Source organism: Manacus candei, unplaced genomic scaffold (assembly GCF_025592945.1).
Source record: "Manacus candei isolate 608988 ecotype Guabito, Panama unplaced genomic scaffold, ASM2559294v1 h1tg000045l, whole genome shotgun sequence".
In the NCBI taxonomy this organism is placed as follows: domain Eukaryota; kingdom Metazoa; phylum Chordata; class Aves; order Passeriformes; family Pipridae; genus Manacus; species Manacus candei.
The window spans coordinates 2864735-2882270 of NW_026138093.1; the positions used below are offsets into that span (position 1 = coordinate 2864735).

At 46.6% G+C, this 17536-nt stretch overlaps 1 protein-coding gene and 1 pseudogene across 1 annotated transcript in view; one reads left to right on the forward strand and one right to left on the reverse strand.

The window, feature by feature from the left end:
- The window catches only part of LOC127474809 (uncharacterized), a 1721191-nt pseudogene that overhangs the window by 1347961 nt on the left and 355694 nt on the right, over positions 1-17536 (reverse strand).
- LOC127474829 (zinc finger protein 850-like) overlaps positions 1-17536 on the forward strand; it is a 151199-nt gene that overhangs the window by 77158 nt on the left and 56505 nt on the right. The gene's annotated exons all lie outside the window — the stretch shown is intronic.

The window sequence follows — 17536 nt, forward strand, 5'->3', positions numbered from 1 at the left end:
GCACTGGTGGCAAACAGGAAGGCCTTTAATTCCAAGGCCTAAAGGGAGGTGAAGCTTTGGAAGTAGCCCACAGGACAGAATTGCACTATTTCTTTTTCTCTCCCTCATATTTACTGTTAAATCAAAGCTGGACTGCTGACTTTGGCACATGGTCTCCTTTGTAGCTGAATTTGGGCAGAGGTGTCTGATATGGTTTGAAGCTGGCTCCCTGCCAAGTCTCCAAACCCTACCACAAAAAGTCCGTCCCGCCCCCCAAAACCTAAGGGAGAAGAGGGAGAAAAGACAACTAAGAAAAACCGGAACTGGAGAGAGACAGTTAAAGTGATATATATAAATATATTTACACTTATGTACTGTTAGATACAATTTGAAATATATATACAATTTCACAAGGGAAAGGGAAGGGAAAGGGAACAAAATCAAAATAAAATATATATATCCCAATTAGTAGCCCAAGATCTAGTAACTAAAGAGTTAGCAAATAAAAATCCCACCACTCTCCCTGGGAAAACCGAGAGTCTCTCCAGAACGATCACCGGCAACCTCCGCCTCCCAAGGTCGACAAGGCCTAACCAGGCCTCGCTCCCCAACACGGCAGACTCAACAGCAGGGAACCTGCACCTCCAAGCTGCCGGAAGGAAAGAGAACGAACACCTTTCCTCCTTTCTTCTTATAGTCTGGCTTACATAAAAATCGTAGGGAATACTGGGTAAATCTGGACCCTTCCTTGGTTACAAAATGGTCACCAAGGAAGGCCTAGCCCAAACCACCACAGTGTCTCTTAATAATGGGAACCTGAGAGTATCCATGAGGTTTTACAGTGTCAGAATGACCAACTGATTCCATGAGGTTCCACAGAGTCTCAGGGTCCATTTGGCTTCGTAAGGCTCTGCAGTGTGATAATGTACCCTTGATTCCATGGGTTTGCAAAATGTCTCAGGACTCCTTTGGTTCTATCAGGCCCCACATATCACAGTGGCCCCTTGGTTCCATGAGCTTCCACAGTGTCCCAGGAATCCTTTGGTTCCATGAGCCCTGCAGTGTCACAATGGCCCCTTGATTCCATGAGGTTCGAAAAGTCTCAGGGTTCCTTTGGTTCCATGAGGCCCTGCAGTGTCACAGTGGCCTTTGAGTCCCTGAGGTTCCTCAGTGTCACAATGGCCCCTTGATTCTATGAGGGCCCAAAATCTCTCAGGGCTCCCTTGTTTCCATGAGGCCTTTAATGGCACAATGAATCCTTGGTTCCATGAGATTCCACAGTGTCCCAGGATTCCTTTGATTTCATGAGGCCCCGAAGTGTCACAATGGCCCCTTGATTCCATGAGTTTCCACAGTGTCCCAGGGTTACTTTGGTTCCATGAGGCCTTGCAGTATCACAATGGCCTCTTAATTCCATGAATTTTTACATTGTCACAATGCTCCCTTGATTCCATGAGATTCCACAGTGTCCCAGGATTCCTTTGGCTCCAGAAGGCCCTACAGTGTCACAATGGCCCCTTTACTCCATGAGTTTCCACAGTGTCCTTGCTGGAACACACATGGCTGCAATGTTGTCACCCCTGCAGAGCTGCCTCCAGCTCTGGGCTCCAGCACAGGAAGGACATGGACCTGTTGGAGTGAGTCCAGAGGGGACCACCAAAGGGATCAGAGGGATGGAGCAGCTCTGCTGTGAGGAAAGGCTGAGAGAATTGGGATTGTTGAGGCTGGAGAAAAGAAGGCTTTGGGGTGACCTAATTGTGGCCTTCCAGTGCTTCCCCTCAGGGAGCCAACAAGAAAGATGGAGAGACACTTTGGACAAGGGCCTGGAGTGACAGGACAATGGGAATGGCTTCACACTGAGAAAGGGAAGGATTAGATGGGATATTAGGAAGAATTTCTGGACTGTGATGGTAGTGAGATCCTGGCACAGGTTGCTCAGAGAAGTTCTGGTTGCCCCATCCCTGGAAGTGTTCACGGCCAGGTTGGATGGGGCTGTGAGCTCTGAGTCTAGTGGAAGGTGTCCCTGCCCATGGCAGGGGGTTGGACTGAGATGGTCTTTAAGGTCCCTTCCCACCCAAACCATTCCATGATTCTGGGACTGGTGGGGGATGTGGTGGTCAGAGCTGAAAGGCACATAGACCCCAAAATGATGGAGTTTTCCATTCTGGGTGGAGGAAGGAGGGGGCAGCAGAACTGACACCCTGGACTGCTGGTGGTCAGACTTTGTCCTGTTTGGGAGACTGACTGATCTGGGTGTGAGTGTGGATGTGCTGGAGGGCAGGAAGGCTCTGCAGAGGGATCTGGACAGGCTGGATCAATAAGGTCAAGTGTCAGGGCCTGCCCTTGGGTCCCAACAACCCCCTGGAACGCTCCAGGCTGGGGGCAGAGGGGCTGGAGAGCTGCTCAGCAGGAAGGGACTTGGGGGTGCTGCTTGACAGGGGCTGGATATGAGGCAGAGTGTGCCCAGGGGGGCAAGAAGGCCAAGGGCATGGTGGCCTTTGTGGAGAAGAGTGTGGCCAGCAGGAGCAGAGAACTGATTGCCCCTCTGTGCTGGGCACTGGGGAGGCCCCACCTGGAGTGCTGTGTCCAGTTCTGGCCCCTCAGTGCCAAAAGGCCCTTGAGGGGCTGGAGCGTGTCCAGAGAAGGGAACGGAGCTGGGGAAGGCTCTGGAAAACATGTCTGCTGAGGGACGGCTGAGGGAACTGGGCTGGTTGAGTCTGGAGAAGGGGAGGCTCAGGGGGGACCTCATTGCTCTCTACAATGACCTGAAAGGAGGTTTTAGTGGGCTGAGGGTTGGTCTCTTCTGCAAAGCCTTTAGTGACAGGAAGAGAGGAAACGGCCTTAAATTGCACCAGGCAAGGTTCATATTAGATATTCAAAAACCCTTTTTCCACTGACAGAGTGCTCAGGCATTGGAACAAGTAGCCCAGGGAGGTGGTGCAGTCTCTGAAAGCATTCAGGTGGCATCTGGATGTAGCACTTTGGGATGGGGTTTAGGGGTGATTCTGGTGGTGCTGGGTTGACAGTTGGACTAGAAGATCTGGAAGGTCTCTTCCAACCTTGATGATTCTGTGATTCTCTGACCTGTCATCCCTGTTTGCAGGTTTGTGCTCTAACAAGACCCTGGGGATGTTTTCTCTGTTGGGTCCACAGAGATTGTTTTGTGTGAGTTTTTTTCCTCTACGATCAAAACAAAGAATAATTAATGCTAAATCCAGCAGGTGGCTTTCAAGTAATAACTTGGTCCAGTTTGTCCAACTGTGTCCAAACAGGTGAGGAAAATCTGGAACTTTAGAAGGGTTAGTTTTTTCACTCATTAGCAGGATATCCAGGGGTGCACCAAGTGCCTTCCAGTGAGGAGCACAAGAGACCAGTAGACAGTGACAATATTGTTCTAATGTTAATGTCACTGGAGCACAGAGTGAGATCACTTCTGAGTTATGATTCTTTAATTAGTGATTGAGAATAAAGAGAAAATCACATATTTCATGACACTTCAGGATTTATTTCCACACTCTTAACAAGAAGGTATTTTGCAGCTGGACTTTGAATAAGGTTCCATGGTATATTGCACATTTCTATCTCAGGTTAACAGTCTACTTCTTCCCAAAGAAATTCTCAGCAGCTAACACCCTTTCATCATCTGGCTCTTTCCCTGATGGCTTGAGCTTGTTGCTCCTTTTGGTAAATACCCATTTGACACAATGCCCTGGGCAGCTTCTGCCAAGTGCCACTGAATCTCACTTCTTCCCTTGCCTTGAGGTAGATGTGCTTTAAGAATGTGGCTGTTCAGATGCCCTGAAATGTCTCTAGTATTTCAATGGGAAGAAGCTTCAAGATGTGCTGTTTGGCACACAGGAAAAATGACCTGCCCAGAGAGCAATGGAAATGTAGGTGCTGCTCAGTGATGCCCCTGGACTGGGACAGGCACTGCTGGTGATTTTTTCCTTCCCCTCTCTGATTCCATTCCCACTGTTTTTTACAGACTATTTGTGGGAAGATTTTGCACTGTACAGTTTGATAAGTTAGTGCAGATGTGTGTTTGCAGGCATGTTCTTCTTCTGCATTCCCTGATCAAATTCAGTAAACTGATACCTGGCTTGAGCTTTTTTCCCCCCCATAGTACTATTTTTATTTATTTCTCCAGAACAGCTTGAGAAAATGAAGGCACACTTAGCCCCAATTTACTTGCTGCTGTAATCTCTTCACCTTTTTTCTTTTCCCTTCCCCCAAACTGATGGGTAACTGTGAAACCCAAGGTCAGGAATGTGGTTGGAATTCCAGGCCCCAGTCTGGGGGAGGGGACACTTTCAGTCCCCAGGGGAAGAAGCCACTGCTTTGTTTATCAACAGGCAAAGGACAGCCCAGGATTTCTGGCTCTCCAAGCAGCAGCACTGGCAGGGAAGAGAGCTGCTGGCTTGGATGGAAGATGGTTGATAGAAAAGTAGTGATGGCTCACAGGGGGAGAGGAAAAACGTGTTACTTGGGGGTGTAAAGAGGGGGGATGACAAGCTAACAAGGTAGTGGAAGTCACATGAACAGGAAAAGGAGGGCTTAGAGGAGACAGATCAGGACAGAAGGAAGGACCATCAGGTTTCAGCCCCTGAATATCAAATCTTAGGAGATCATGAAGGAAAGTAGAAACGAAGCTCACCTGTCCTTTGGTGAGTTTCCAGATGGATCAGCTGTCATATTTTAGGGTGGGTGTATTCCAGGGAACTTAACACAGAAAAGTGACCCCATCAAATGACACATGTATAGGGATTCCTTATGGGTGATTTTTATATGAGAGAACACATACACATGCAAAGATTTTAAAGCATTTTGGAATAAAAAATATTGAAAAAGAACCAAATCTATAAATAGACACTTGGAGAGATACTCAGCACAAACAATATATTTGCATTTTCATGTTTTGCTCATGTGCACATGTAAATCAGTTTGTAGGACCTGTATTTTGAGTTCATATAGTCATACAGAGAACTATACATAAAGACATCATATTGAGGTTCTGATTTGATCCCCAAATCTATGTTTATCAAATTGTTACTTAAAGATGTTCTAATACAGTACCGTGCATTAGTACCTCTCATTTTAAAATGTGTTAAAAACAGATTTTTTTTCCTTGATGTTTCTACAGAGTACTTATATTTTACTCTTCATTTCAGAGCTCTTTAATCCAGTGCTCACAAGCCAATCTACATCTTGATGACAGAGTTCCCGTTTAACAATATAGGCAGCATAATGCTACTGGTAATTAAGCTTTTTATACCTGCTTTTATACAGTGGTCTGAGCTGTAGTTTTGCTGTGGTGGTTCCGATTCCTAAACTTAACTGTATTTATACCATGTTTGTAGGCAGCAGGCCCAGTCTTCACATAAGGTAAATACATAACACTGGAATCTCTCTGCTGTTAACAGACACAAACATGTCTATTGAACCTGTATACTTTGGAATTTGCTTCTGTTGCTCTATTTACTTGCTAAAATGCTTTGAAACAGATCTGGAGAGGGCATTTGTGTTTCCATTTGTGAGTGCTATTACTGCATTTTGAGGGTGTGCACTGATTTGTTTGGATCTAAAAGACTGCCATGTGCATCATGTTAGGGTTTCAGTCACCAAAGATTTTGTATCAGAGCAAAAGTTGAAGGTGAAAATCTATGCCCTTGTGGCTGAGGATGAAAAAAGGATCAGTCCAGAAGTGTGGTATACCCCTGAGACCGTAGGAAAATTGAATATTGAGCCCTTTGAAATATCTGTGAAGGATCCAGAAAAACCTATTAGAATAAAACAATATCCAATCCCTCATGAAGGAAAAATTGGCCTTAAGCCTACTATAGAGAGGCTGTTGGCACAGGGATTGCTAGAACCTTGCATGTCTCCCCATAACACGCCCATCCTACCTGTGAAAAAGCCTGATGGGACCTACCGACTGGTACAAGATCTGAGGGAGGTCAATAAACAAACAGTGACAAGGTTCTCAGTAGTTGCTAACCCTTACACCTTACTAAGCCAAATTTCCCCAGAACATCAATGGTACAGTGTGATAGATTTGAAAGACACTTTTTGGACCTGTCCCCTTAAGGTAGAGAGTAGAAATTACTTCGCCTTCGAGTGGGAAGACCCAGACACTCATAGAAAACAACAACTGAGGTGGACAGTCTTGCCCCAGGGGTTTACAGAGTCTCCAAACTTGTTTGGGCAAGCCCTGGAACAGCTATTAGAGTCCTTTAAACCTTGTGAAGGAACAGTTTTGGTACAGTATGTTGATGATCTGCTAATAGCTGGAAAAGATGCTGAAACTGTGAGAGATGAGAGTATCAGACTCCTGAATTTCCTGGGTGAAAAGGGTCTGAAAGTGTCCAAGTCCAAACTACAATTTACAGAAGAGAAAGTAAAATATCTAGGGCATTGGTTAAGTAAGGGATGTAAAAGACTGGATCCTGATAAAGTGAAAGGAATACTGTCCTTGTCTATGCCCAAGAATAAAAGACAAATTAGGCAAATTCTAGGTCTCTTAGGATACTGCAGACAGTGGATAGAGAACTACAGTAACAAAGTAAAATTCTTGTATGAGAAGCTAGTTAAAGAAGGACTGGTGAAGTGGAGTGATGAGGACGAGAGCAGGCTAGAAAGATTAAAAGAAGATCTGATAAATGCCCCTGTGCTTAGTCTTCCAGACATTAGAAAACCTTTCTATTTGTTTGTAAATGTTGAAAATGGAACAGCTTACGGGGTCTTAACGCAGAAATGGGCTGAGCATAAAAAACCTGTGGGGTACTATTCTAAAATTCTAGATCCAGTTAGTAGAGGTTGGCCCACCTGTTTACAAGCGATAGTAGCTACTGCACTCTCAGTGGAAGAGGCAATTAAAGTAACCTTTGGAGGAGAACTGAAGGTGTATACTCCACACGATATCCGAGGAGTATTGAAACAGAGGGCAGAAAAATGGTTAACTGATAGCTGGTTATTAAAGTATGAAAGTATTCTGCTTAATACTTCCAAATTAGAACTGGAGGTAACACACTTGCAAAACTCAGCTCAGTTTCTGTATGGTGAACCCCAAGGGAGTGTAGTACATGATTGCACACAGGTCATAAGCCTCCAAACTAAAATTAGAGAATATCTTGAAGAAGAAGAGTTAGATACAGGTGAAAACCTTTATAGCGATGGTTCATCTAGAGTTGTAGATGGGAAGAGAAGATCTGGTTATGCCATAGTGGATGAAATTACCTTTCAAGTTAGGGAATCTGGATCCTTGAGTAATACATGGTCAGCCCAAGTGTGTGAGTTATATGCTCTATTAAGATCTCTGCAGTTGTTGAATGGAAAAACAGGGACCATATTTACAGATTAAGGAAAAAGGGACTTGTAACTCAAAGACCACCTCTAGATATATCCATTCACAAATTCCGGCCAGGTGACAAGGTGTTAATTAAAACATGGAAAGAGACCTCTTTAACTCCATGATGGGAGGGGCCTTTTGTTGTTCTTCTCCCCACAGATACTGCCGTGCCAACAGCTGAGCGAGGGTGGACCCAGGCGTCAAGGGGGAAAGGACCAGTAAAGGACTCGGAGTGGAAAGTAACATCAAGCCCCGGAGATTTGCAGATGAGGATTAAAAGAGTACAGCCAACAGATGAACCCTGATGGAGATGTTGTAAGATCTAGCTTGTATACTTTCTTTCAGATACCCCAAAGACAAACTTTAAAGAAAGTAAACTTTGTTTCCTGGAGCCTGGAGAGACTACCTGAACAGACCGGAGGCTCAGGACTGTATAAGATAGTTGGAACTCAAAGTGTTTTACCTTTCTGTTGTGAGGTAGAAACGGACATACCAGAGGGACATAACCCACAGGGAATCCTCTGTATAAAGCACCCAGAGTCCACTCATTATAGCTGGGTGGTGTGTAAATGCAAGAAGTGTGGTAAAAAGTGGCGCTGTGTATCAATAAGGGGACAATCCTATTGTATTAAGTGTAGGACGGGCTCTACAGAATCTATAAGAGAACAATTGGCAAACGCTGAAATAATAAAAGCATTCTGTGGTTGGGAGTGGTTAGTCCCAGAGACTTGGGAAATCTATGAAACCAATTGGAACAGGGCACTAATAGAATTGTGCTGAACCAGATTTTCCTGGAAATTGGCAAGACCAAATCGAAGGAGATATATTGAACTGTTAGGAGTAATGGACAGAATCCAAAATCTCAAAGTAGATGAGTCTCATCCTGAACCAGTGGAAGAAAATTAAGTAAACTGAGTCTATCCCCTGAAGATTATCACTGTTGCCGAGAAGAACCTGAGACCTCGTTGTTCCCTGCACAGGAACAGACGAAGGGAGGCAGAGAGATAGAACCTGTGGGGAAGGTTGACTCAAAGTAGTAACCACTGAAAGTGAAGGGGAGAGACTAAAACAAAAATGGAACAGAATCTAGTGTTAATCATTATTGTAACAATATCAGCGAGTTCTCTGGGAAATGCCCACCAGCCCTTTGAATGGACCTTAACTGGGTCAAGAGATTCAGAGATTGTCCAGAAAGTAACAACAGCCATTGGTCCTAAGTTTAATGTGACGGTTTGTGATCTGTTAATGGCGAGTATACCTCAGGAATGTGGCAAGGGAGGTAGAAAACCCTCTATCACAGTAAATAAGGGAGCCACATACTGGTGTCCAACTTCTAATCCAGGGAAGTCATATTGCAATTATCCTGGGCATTACCACTGCGGATATTGGGGTTGTGAGACCATAGCCTCTGCCTGGAGACCCGAGAGACCAGACAGATACTTAAGAGTGCAATGGGGACCCCCACATTGTGAACCCCCTGCACTGGGAGGATTAGTAACCCCCTATGAGACATCAAATTGTGAATACTTGCAAGTGCAAGTCCTGAATCATGAAGACCAAGGGTGGTTGACTGGAAGGACGTGGGGAGTGAGACTGGACAGGCTTTCCGCAGACCCAGGTGCATATGTAACTATAAGGAAACAGCCATTAACTGTTTATTCTCAACTACTAGGACCTAATTTAGAGATAAAGAAATCTAGAGACAACAGTCGAGAGAAAGAGAGAGAAAAGGTAAATGGAGTCCCTGCTAATCCAGTGTCACAAGAATTTAAGGTTGCTCAAATTCCTCCCAAGGGGAAGAAAAGGGTTTAAAAAGGAAAGGGTATCACAAGGAGGAGCTGAATTGTTGTTAAACATGGTGGAAGCATCTTATAAGGCCATAAATTACACTGACCCTGACATGACTGAGTCTTGTTGGCTATGCTATGATGTGAGACCTCCCTTCTGTGAGGGGGTAGGATTAAACCTTACTTTTAACTTAAGCACAGAGGATAACCCAAGCCAATGTAGGTGGGGAGAGAGGGAAATAGGTCTCACAGTGTCGCAAGTCAGTGGGCAGGGGACGTGTATTGGAAACGTTCCCCCAGGTAGCAATGAATTTAGTGGTACCAAAATAAATAAACTGAAAGGAGAAAGGAATAAATGGGCTATCCACCCTCATCAGGGTGGATGGTGGATATGTTCAAAAACTGGTTTAGTCCCGTGTGTGTCTTCATCTGCATTTGAAAAGAGTAATGAGTTCTGTATTCAGATAACTGTGCTGCCTCATATGTTACATCATTCTGAGGAATCTGTTTTAGAGTTTTGGGAAGTGAATAAGCATAGAATCCAAAAACGAGAACCAATAAGTGTAACGACTGCTATGATTTTGGGGTTGGGAGCCACAGGTGCTGGAGTTGCAACCCTAGTACAACATGGTGTGCTGGTTTAAAAGTTAACCAGCAGGGGGAATGAACCCAACTCAAAGGAGAGATTATAAGTCAGAATAACAATTTATTAAAATAATACAGTAAGTACAATAATACAAACAAACAATTGGTCTCAACCCACAAAAACCCAAATGTGTAACCCAGTACCCTGGGGCCTGAACAAAGTGGTGTTCCTTGGGCCCTGTTTGAGTCCAAAGTAAAGGGAGAGGGGAAGAACCTGCTGGTGGGAGAGCTGCTGCAGTCTGGCCAGAACTGGTGATCGCAGTCCAGTGGTGGTCTAAGTCTGGTTAAGAGCGATGAGATGCAGCCGTCCTCTGGATCCCACGAGTGGGTTGAAAAAATGTTCCAAAACTCCAAGATTATATATCCTCCAGTTCAGGCAGGAATGCTTGGTACTCTCCTCAGGGCGGGGAGTTCACAAAGGGTGTGAGGACAGAAACATCCTCCTATCTCACAGGCCTCTTAACACCTAGTTTATAGCCTGAGGAGTCAGGCTCTATGGGCAGAAGGTGCGAATAGTCTATTGACAACAATAGTCTAGTTTCTGGGAAATGACATGGAAGGCTATAGAATACAGTTTTGGGTTACACCCACCATGATGAACTGATCTCAGCTGTCCTAACTAGGACATTATCCACCCCTTATTCTATGCCATCCATGTCATGCCCAAATTAACCCCCTTTAAAAACTATATCCCTTTAAAACTATATACATCTATCTATCTATCTATCTATCTATATATATACAATGAAACATTACAGACCATTCTCACTCAAAATTAGGTCCCCTTGTGGTACACAACGTGTCTCCCCATCTTTTTGCATTACCCACCACGTGGAACCAGGTCCCTGAGCAAAAACAATCCCTCGGATGGGTTTGCCTTTGCTTGAGGTGGGACTAATCCAAACAGTCTTCCCTAACATTCCTCTCATATGTACCACGGGGACTTTATCTCCATCTACAGTATGCAAAAGTTCTGATTGGGCAGGGCCAGCTCGATTGATGGAACCTCGGGTGTTGACCAACCAGGTGGCCTTTGCTAAATGCAGCTCCCAGTGTTTGAGAGTCTCCCCACACAGTGCCTTCAGAGTGGTTTTCAGCAGCCCGTTGCACCGCTCAACTTTTCCAGCAGCTGGTGCATGGTAGGGGATATGATACACCCACTCAATGCCGTGCTCTTTGGCCCAGGTGTCTACAAGGCCATTCTTGAAATGGGTCCCATTATCAGACTCAATTCTCTCCGGGGTGCCGTGTCGCCACAGGACTTGTTTTTCAAGGCCCAGGATGGTATTCCGGGCAGTGGCATGAGGCACGGGGTATGTCTCCAACCATCCAGTGCTTCCTTCTACCATGGTCAGTACGTAGTGCTTGCCTTGGCGGGTTTTGGGGAGTGTGATGTAGTCAACTTGCCAGGCTTCCCCATACCTGTACTTTGACCACCGTCCACCATACCATAGAGGCTTCACCCGCTTGGCCTGCTTGATGGCAGCACATGTCTCACAGTCATGGATGACCTGTGAGACAATGTCCTTGGTTAAGTCCACCCCTCGGTCACGAGCCCATCTGTATGTTGCATCTCTCCCCTGGTGACCGGAGGCGTCATGGGCCCATCGAGCCAGAAATAATTCTCCTTTGTGCTGCCAATCCAGATCTACCTGAGAGACTTTAATCCTGGCAGCTCGGTCCGCCTGCTCGTTGTTATGATGCTCCTCATTAGCCCGTTTCTTGCCTACATGAGCGTCTACGTGACGGACCTTCACACTCAGCTTCTCTACCCGACCAGCGATGTCCTGCCACATCTCCGCCGCCCAGATGGGTTTCCCTTGGCGCTGCCAGTTGGCCTTTTTCCATCTTTCCAGCCATCCCCACAGAGCATTGGCCACCATCCATGAGTCAGTGTAGAGATAGAGTCTTGGCCACTTCTCTCGTTCAGCTATATCCAAAGCCAACTGAACGGCTTTAAGCTCTGCAAACTGACTTGACCCACCTTGTCCTTCAGTCGCTTCTGCAACTCGCCGTGTGGGACTCCATACAGCTGCCTTCCATTTTCGGTTTGTCCCTACAATGCGGCAGGAGCCATCCGTGAAGAGCACATATCGCCTTTCATCTGCGGGTAGCTTGTCATATGGTGGGGCCTCCTCAGCCCGTGTCACCTTCTCCTCCTCTTCTTCAGAGGATAGTCCGAAACTCTCACCTTCGGGCCAATTGGTGATAATTTCCAGAATCCCAGGGCGATTAGGATTCCCTATCCGGGTTCGCTGCGTGATCAGAGCCATCCACTTACTCCATGTGGCATCGGTGGCATGATGTGTGGAAGGAACTCTTCCCTTGAACATCCAGCCCAGCACTGGTAGTCGGGGTGCCAGGAGGAGCTGCGCTTCGGTGCCGATTACTTCTGAGGCAGCTCGAACTCCTTCATAGGCAGCCAGGATCTCTTTCTCAGTTGGTGTATAGCTGGCTTCAGATCCTTTGTATCCCCGACTCCAGAATCCTAGCGGTCATCCTCGGGTCTCCCCAGGCACTTTCTGCCAGAGGCTCCAAGAAGGGCCATTCTCCCCGGCTGCGGTGTAGAGCACGTTCTTCACGTCCTGTCCTGTCCTTACTGGCCCAAGGGCTACCGCATGGGCAATCTCCTGTTTAATTTGTTCAAAGGCTTGTTGTTGTTCGGGGCCCCACTGGAAATCATTTTTCTTCCGTGTCACAAGGTAGAGAGGGCTTACAATCTGACTATACTCGGGGATATGCATCCTCCAAAAGCCCACAGCGCCTAGGAAAGCCTGTGTTTCCTTCTTGCTGGTTGGTGGGGACATGGCTGCTATTTTGTTAATCACCTCCATTGGAATTAGGCGGCGTCCATCTTGCCACTTCACTCCTAGGAACTGAATTTCCTGAGCAGGTCCCTTGACCTTACTCCGTTTAATGGCAAAACCGGCTCTTAGGAGAATCTGGATTATCTTCTCTCCTTTCTCGAAGACTTCGCCCGCTGTGTTCCCCCATACAATGATGTCATCAATGTACTGTAGGTGCTCTGGAGCCTCACCCTTTTCCAGTGCAGTCTGGATCAGTCCGTGGCAAATGCTGGGACTGTGTTTCCACCCCTGAGGCAGTCGATTCCAGGTGTACTGCACACCTCTCCAAGTGAAAGCAAATTGTGGCCTGCACTCCGCTGCCAAAGGAATGGAGAAAAAGGCATTGGCTATGTCAATGGTGGCATACCACTTGGCTTCCTTGGACTCCAGCTCGTACTGGAGCTCCAGCATGTCCGGCACAGCAGCACTCAGGGGTGGTGTGACTTCATTGAGTCCACGGTAATCCACCGTCAGCCTCCACTCTCCGCTGGACTTACGCACTGGCCATATAGGGCTATTAAAGGGTGAGCGAGTCTTGCTGACCACCCCCTGGGTCTCCAGTTCACGGATCATCTTTTGTATAGGGGTCACAGAGTCTCGGTCGGTGCGGTATTGCCGACGGTGCACTGTTGCTGTGGCTATCGGTACCAATTGTTCTTCAACCTTCAGCAGTCCCACAGCAGAGGGGTCCTCTGAGAGACCAGGCAAGGTGTTCAACTGTCTGATTTCCTCCGTCTCCACAGCAGCTATGCCAAAAGCCCAACGAAGTCCTTTTGGGTCTTTGAAATACCCACTCCTCAGGTAATCTATGCCAAGGATACACGGGGCCTCTGGACCAGTCACGATGGGATGTCTGTGCCATTCCTTCCCAGTCAGGCTCACTTCAGCTTCCAGTACAGTCAGCTGTTGGGATCCCCCTGTCACCCCAGAAATAGAGATGGATTCTGCCCCTACGTATCTTGATGGCATTAATGTACATTGTGCGCCAGTGTCCACTAAAGCCTTATATCTTTGTGGCTCTGATGTGCCAGGCCACCGAATCCACACAGTCCAATAGACTCGATTGTCCCTCTCCTCTACCTGGCTAGAGGCAGGGCACCCCTAGTCCTGGTCATGGTACTCATTGTGCTCTTCTTGTGGGTATGACCTGGAGGTCCCTTCAAGAGGATCAGACGTATCATCATTCCTGTACCGTCTGGAGTCTTGCCCACGAGAGACTGGAGCAACGTTTACCCTTGAAGAGTTCTTTATGGTATTTGTTCCTCTTTTCAGTTCACGTACCCGGGCTGCTAAGGAAGAGGTGGGTTTCCCATCCCACTTCCTCATATCTTCTCCATGCTCACGGAGGTAAAACCATAGATCGCTACGTGGAGTGTACCTTCTCTCCTTAGCTGGGGAACGCTGGCTCCTGATAGCAGAGACTCTTGTTCGTCCTGGCGAGATATGGAAAATCCCTTCCTTAATTTCTTCTCTTAGCTTCTGGTGTCCCTCTTCAATTTTCTCTTCTAGGCTTCGGACGTGTTCAGCCAGTTTGGTTTCCACAGATGAGACGTGGGCTCGTAATGGGGCGGTGACAGTGTCTTCATAAATCCTGAGTTTGCTAACCAATGCTCCCACCTTGTCCTCTCCCTCCCTCCATTGCAGCGTTGCTAAGTAGCGGGAATACATTTCTGGCCCGAGTCGTGCAAACTTTAACCACATTTGGGAGGTGCACTGTACGCCATCTGGACTCTTAGGGAATCTTTCATCCTCTGAAAAGATTATCTCCAGTACAGCTAACTCCCTTAAGCACCGGATACCTTGTTCCATCGTGTTCCACTGTCCTTGCTGTACGTGGAGGTCCTCCTTGCAAAGGTATCTCTCCCTCACACTGGACAACAGTCGCCGCCAGAGGCTGAGAGTTTCCTGCCTCCTTCCAATCCCCTGATCAATGACTACATCTCGAGACAGGGATCCCAGCTGTCTGGCTTCACTCCCATCTAGGATCGTATCGTTAGCTGCGGCATCCCAGATTCGGAGCAGCCAGGTCAGAATGGACTCGTTCGCCTGTCGTGTGAACTCTCTCCGGAGCTCACGTAGCTCACCCAGGGACAGGGACCGAGTGATTATTTCTGGCTCTGTCTCCTCCGGTGGATGTGAAGGTCCCGCCTCTTCGTCATCATTTGCTATGCGAACTGATTTAGTCTTTGATTTCCTTTTCTGGACAGGGGCGACTGCTATTGGTTTTGTTTGTTCTTCTGGCTCCTCGATGGTTTGTGTGGACACGGTGCTGGTTGGTTCATTTCTTTCTCCCTCTGACTCAGCTGTGGTTTGGGTGGACGTGGTGTCTGCGGATTTGGTCCTTCTCTCCTCGCCCTGACAGTGCTGTATCATGTCAAGCAGTGCCCGGTAGGCAGTGGCCAGGGCCCAGCAGGTTGCTGTGAGCTGGCCATCTCTGGAGCTGCCAGAGCATTTTTCCTTCACCAGTCTTATCATGCTAACAGGATCCTGCAGTTGTTCAGGGGTGAATTTCCAGATCATTGGAGGAGAAAACTTTTCCAAATACTGGCTGATGTCCTCCCACTTCCCGTGCCACTCAGCATTATCTGCTCCCAGGGCAGGTGTCCAACCAACCTCCCTAAAAGGCACTTTTCTGACCCTAAACATGGTGTACACAGTACAGAGCAGACAGAGCAACACTAACAATAACATTATGCTGTCCTTAACATCAAAAGGGAACTCAATATTTTCAAAAACTGTTTTAGCAGGTCTGAAGGGGAAGAAGGAGGTGGGAGGCTGGAAACCATCCACCCCTGTTCCCCCAAAAAGCTGGGTATGATTTTTAATGAGGCCCCAGAGGTAGCAACCCAAACCAGGACAGGCAAACAGGACTGAATACACATTTACAATGAAACTCATTGCTTCTGATGTTAGAATGACATAAACATAATATACTAATAAAGCAATTTGGATCCCTCTCCCTGGTCTTAAAGAGAGCATCAAAACAGGCAAATAATACGCCATCTGTGGAAATATGAACAGGCTCAAATACAACATCCATGTGAGTGCATCAAACAACATGGTGATCAGGGAGTTTCTATATTCAAATAGACAAATGCTTCAAATGAAATTGTGATTCTGACTTCTCTCTCTCTGCCCGACGTTTGGGCGCCAAAATGTGCTGGTTTAAAAGTTAACCAGCAGGGGGAATGAACCCAACTCAAAGGAGAGATTATAAGTCAGAATAACAATTTATTAAAATAATACAGTAAGTACAATAATACAAACAAACAATTGGTCTCAACCCACAAAAACCCAAATGTGTAACCCAGTACCCTGGGGCCTGAACAAAGTGGTGTTCCTTGGGCCCTGTTTGAGTCCAAAGTAAAGGGAGAGGGGAAGAACCTGCTGGTGGGAGAGCTGCTGCAGTCTGGCCAGAACTGGTGATCGCAGTCCAGTGGTGGTCTAAGTCTGGTTGAGAGCGATGAGATGCAGCCGTCCTCTGGATCCCACGAGTGGGTTGAAAAAATGTTCCAAAACTCCAAGATTATATATCCTCCAGTTCAGGCAGGAATGCTTGGTACTCTCCTCAGGGCGGGGAGTTCACAAAGGGTGTGAGGACAGAAACATCCTCCTATCTCACAGGCCTCTTAACACCTAGTTTATAGCCTGAGGAGTCAGGCTCTATGGGCAGAGGGTGCGAATAGTCTATTGACAACAATAGTCTAGTTTCTGGGAAATGACATGGAAGGCTATAGAAATACAGTTTTGGGTTACACCCACCATGCTCTATGGGCAGAGGGTGCGAATAGTCTATTGACAACAATAGTCTAGTTTCTGGGAAATGACATGGAAGGCTATAGAATACAGTTTTGGGTTACACCCACCATGATGAACTGATCTCAGCTGTCCTAACTAGGACACATGGTCATGGATTGACTACCCTGAGGGCAGCAGTAGATGAGGATTTGGACAGAATCGAAAAATCGATTTCGTATTTAGAAACTTCTCTTAATTCTCTTTCAGAAGTAGTCTTGCAAAATAGACGAGGGTTGGACTTGCTGTTTCTGCAGCAAGGAGGTTTATGTGTGGCCCTAGGAGAAGAGTGTTGCTTCTATGCAAACCACTCAGGAATCATTAAGGAATCTATGACCAAACTGCGCGAAGGGATATTACAAAGAAAGAGAGAAAAGGAAACTCCACCGAGCTGGCTGGATAACTGGCATAGTCAGTTCCCTTGGTTAACAACTTTGGTCTCAACCCTAGCAGGTCCTCTGATAATGTTATTCGCTTCACTAATTTTTGGACCATGCATTCTTAATAAAGTTATGAAATTTGTTAAGGGTAGAATTGAAACGGTGCAGTTAATGACAGTAAAACAACAATATGAAGACATGAGTGGGAAGGCTTCCAGTGAAGATCAAGCCTCTCTTTTAGAAGTAGCCAGAGAGGAAGTAATTGAATTTGACCAGCAAATTTACGAGGAAATTAGGAGGGGAGATTGTTATAAGTGACCTAAAGAAATTTGCTGTTCAAATGAAAAAAAGAGTTAATAAAGCTATTATATTGTGTTAACTGCTTTGTTGGAATCACAAGTTAGAGTGTTATGCAATGCCTAACCACAAGTTCTGTAAGCTGCAAACTGATTAACCACAATGCAATGATGATTTAGCACATTGTACCTCGAAGCTGTTTGTTCTAAGCATATTAATGGGGAGCAATACGGAGGGGTCGGCCACGAGGAGTCCGGGTGATCAACCGTCATCCTGATGGAAGTTTCCAGAACCACGGCCTAATAGAGACTAATGACTTTAAAATTATTGGTGGACACCCCCCAACAACGGAGATGGCCCGCGAAAGGAGGAACAAACCCAGAGCTGGCCCGCGAAGAGGGAACCAAGCAGGATGCAGGCCATGAAATCTCCACCAATGGACTGATGACATGACTTTGGGGG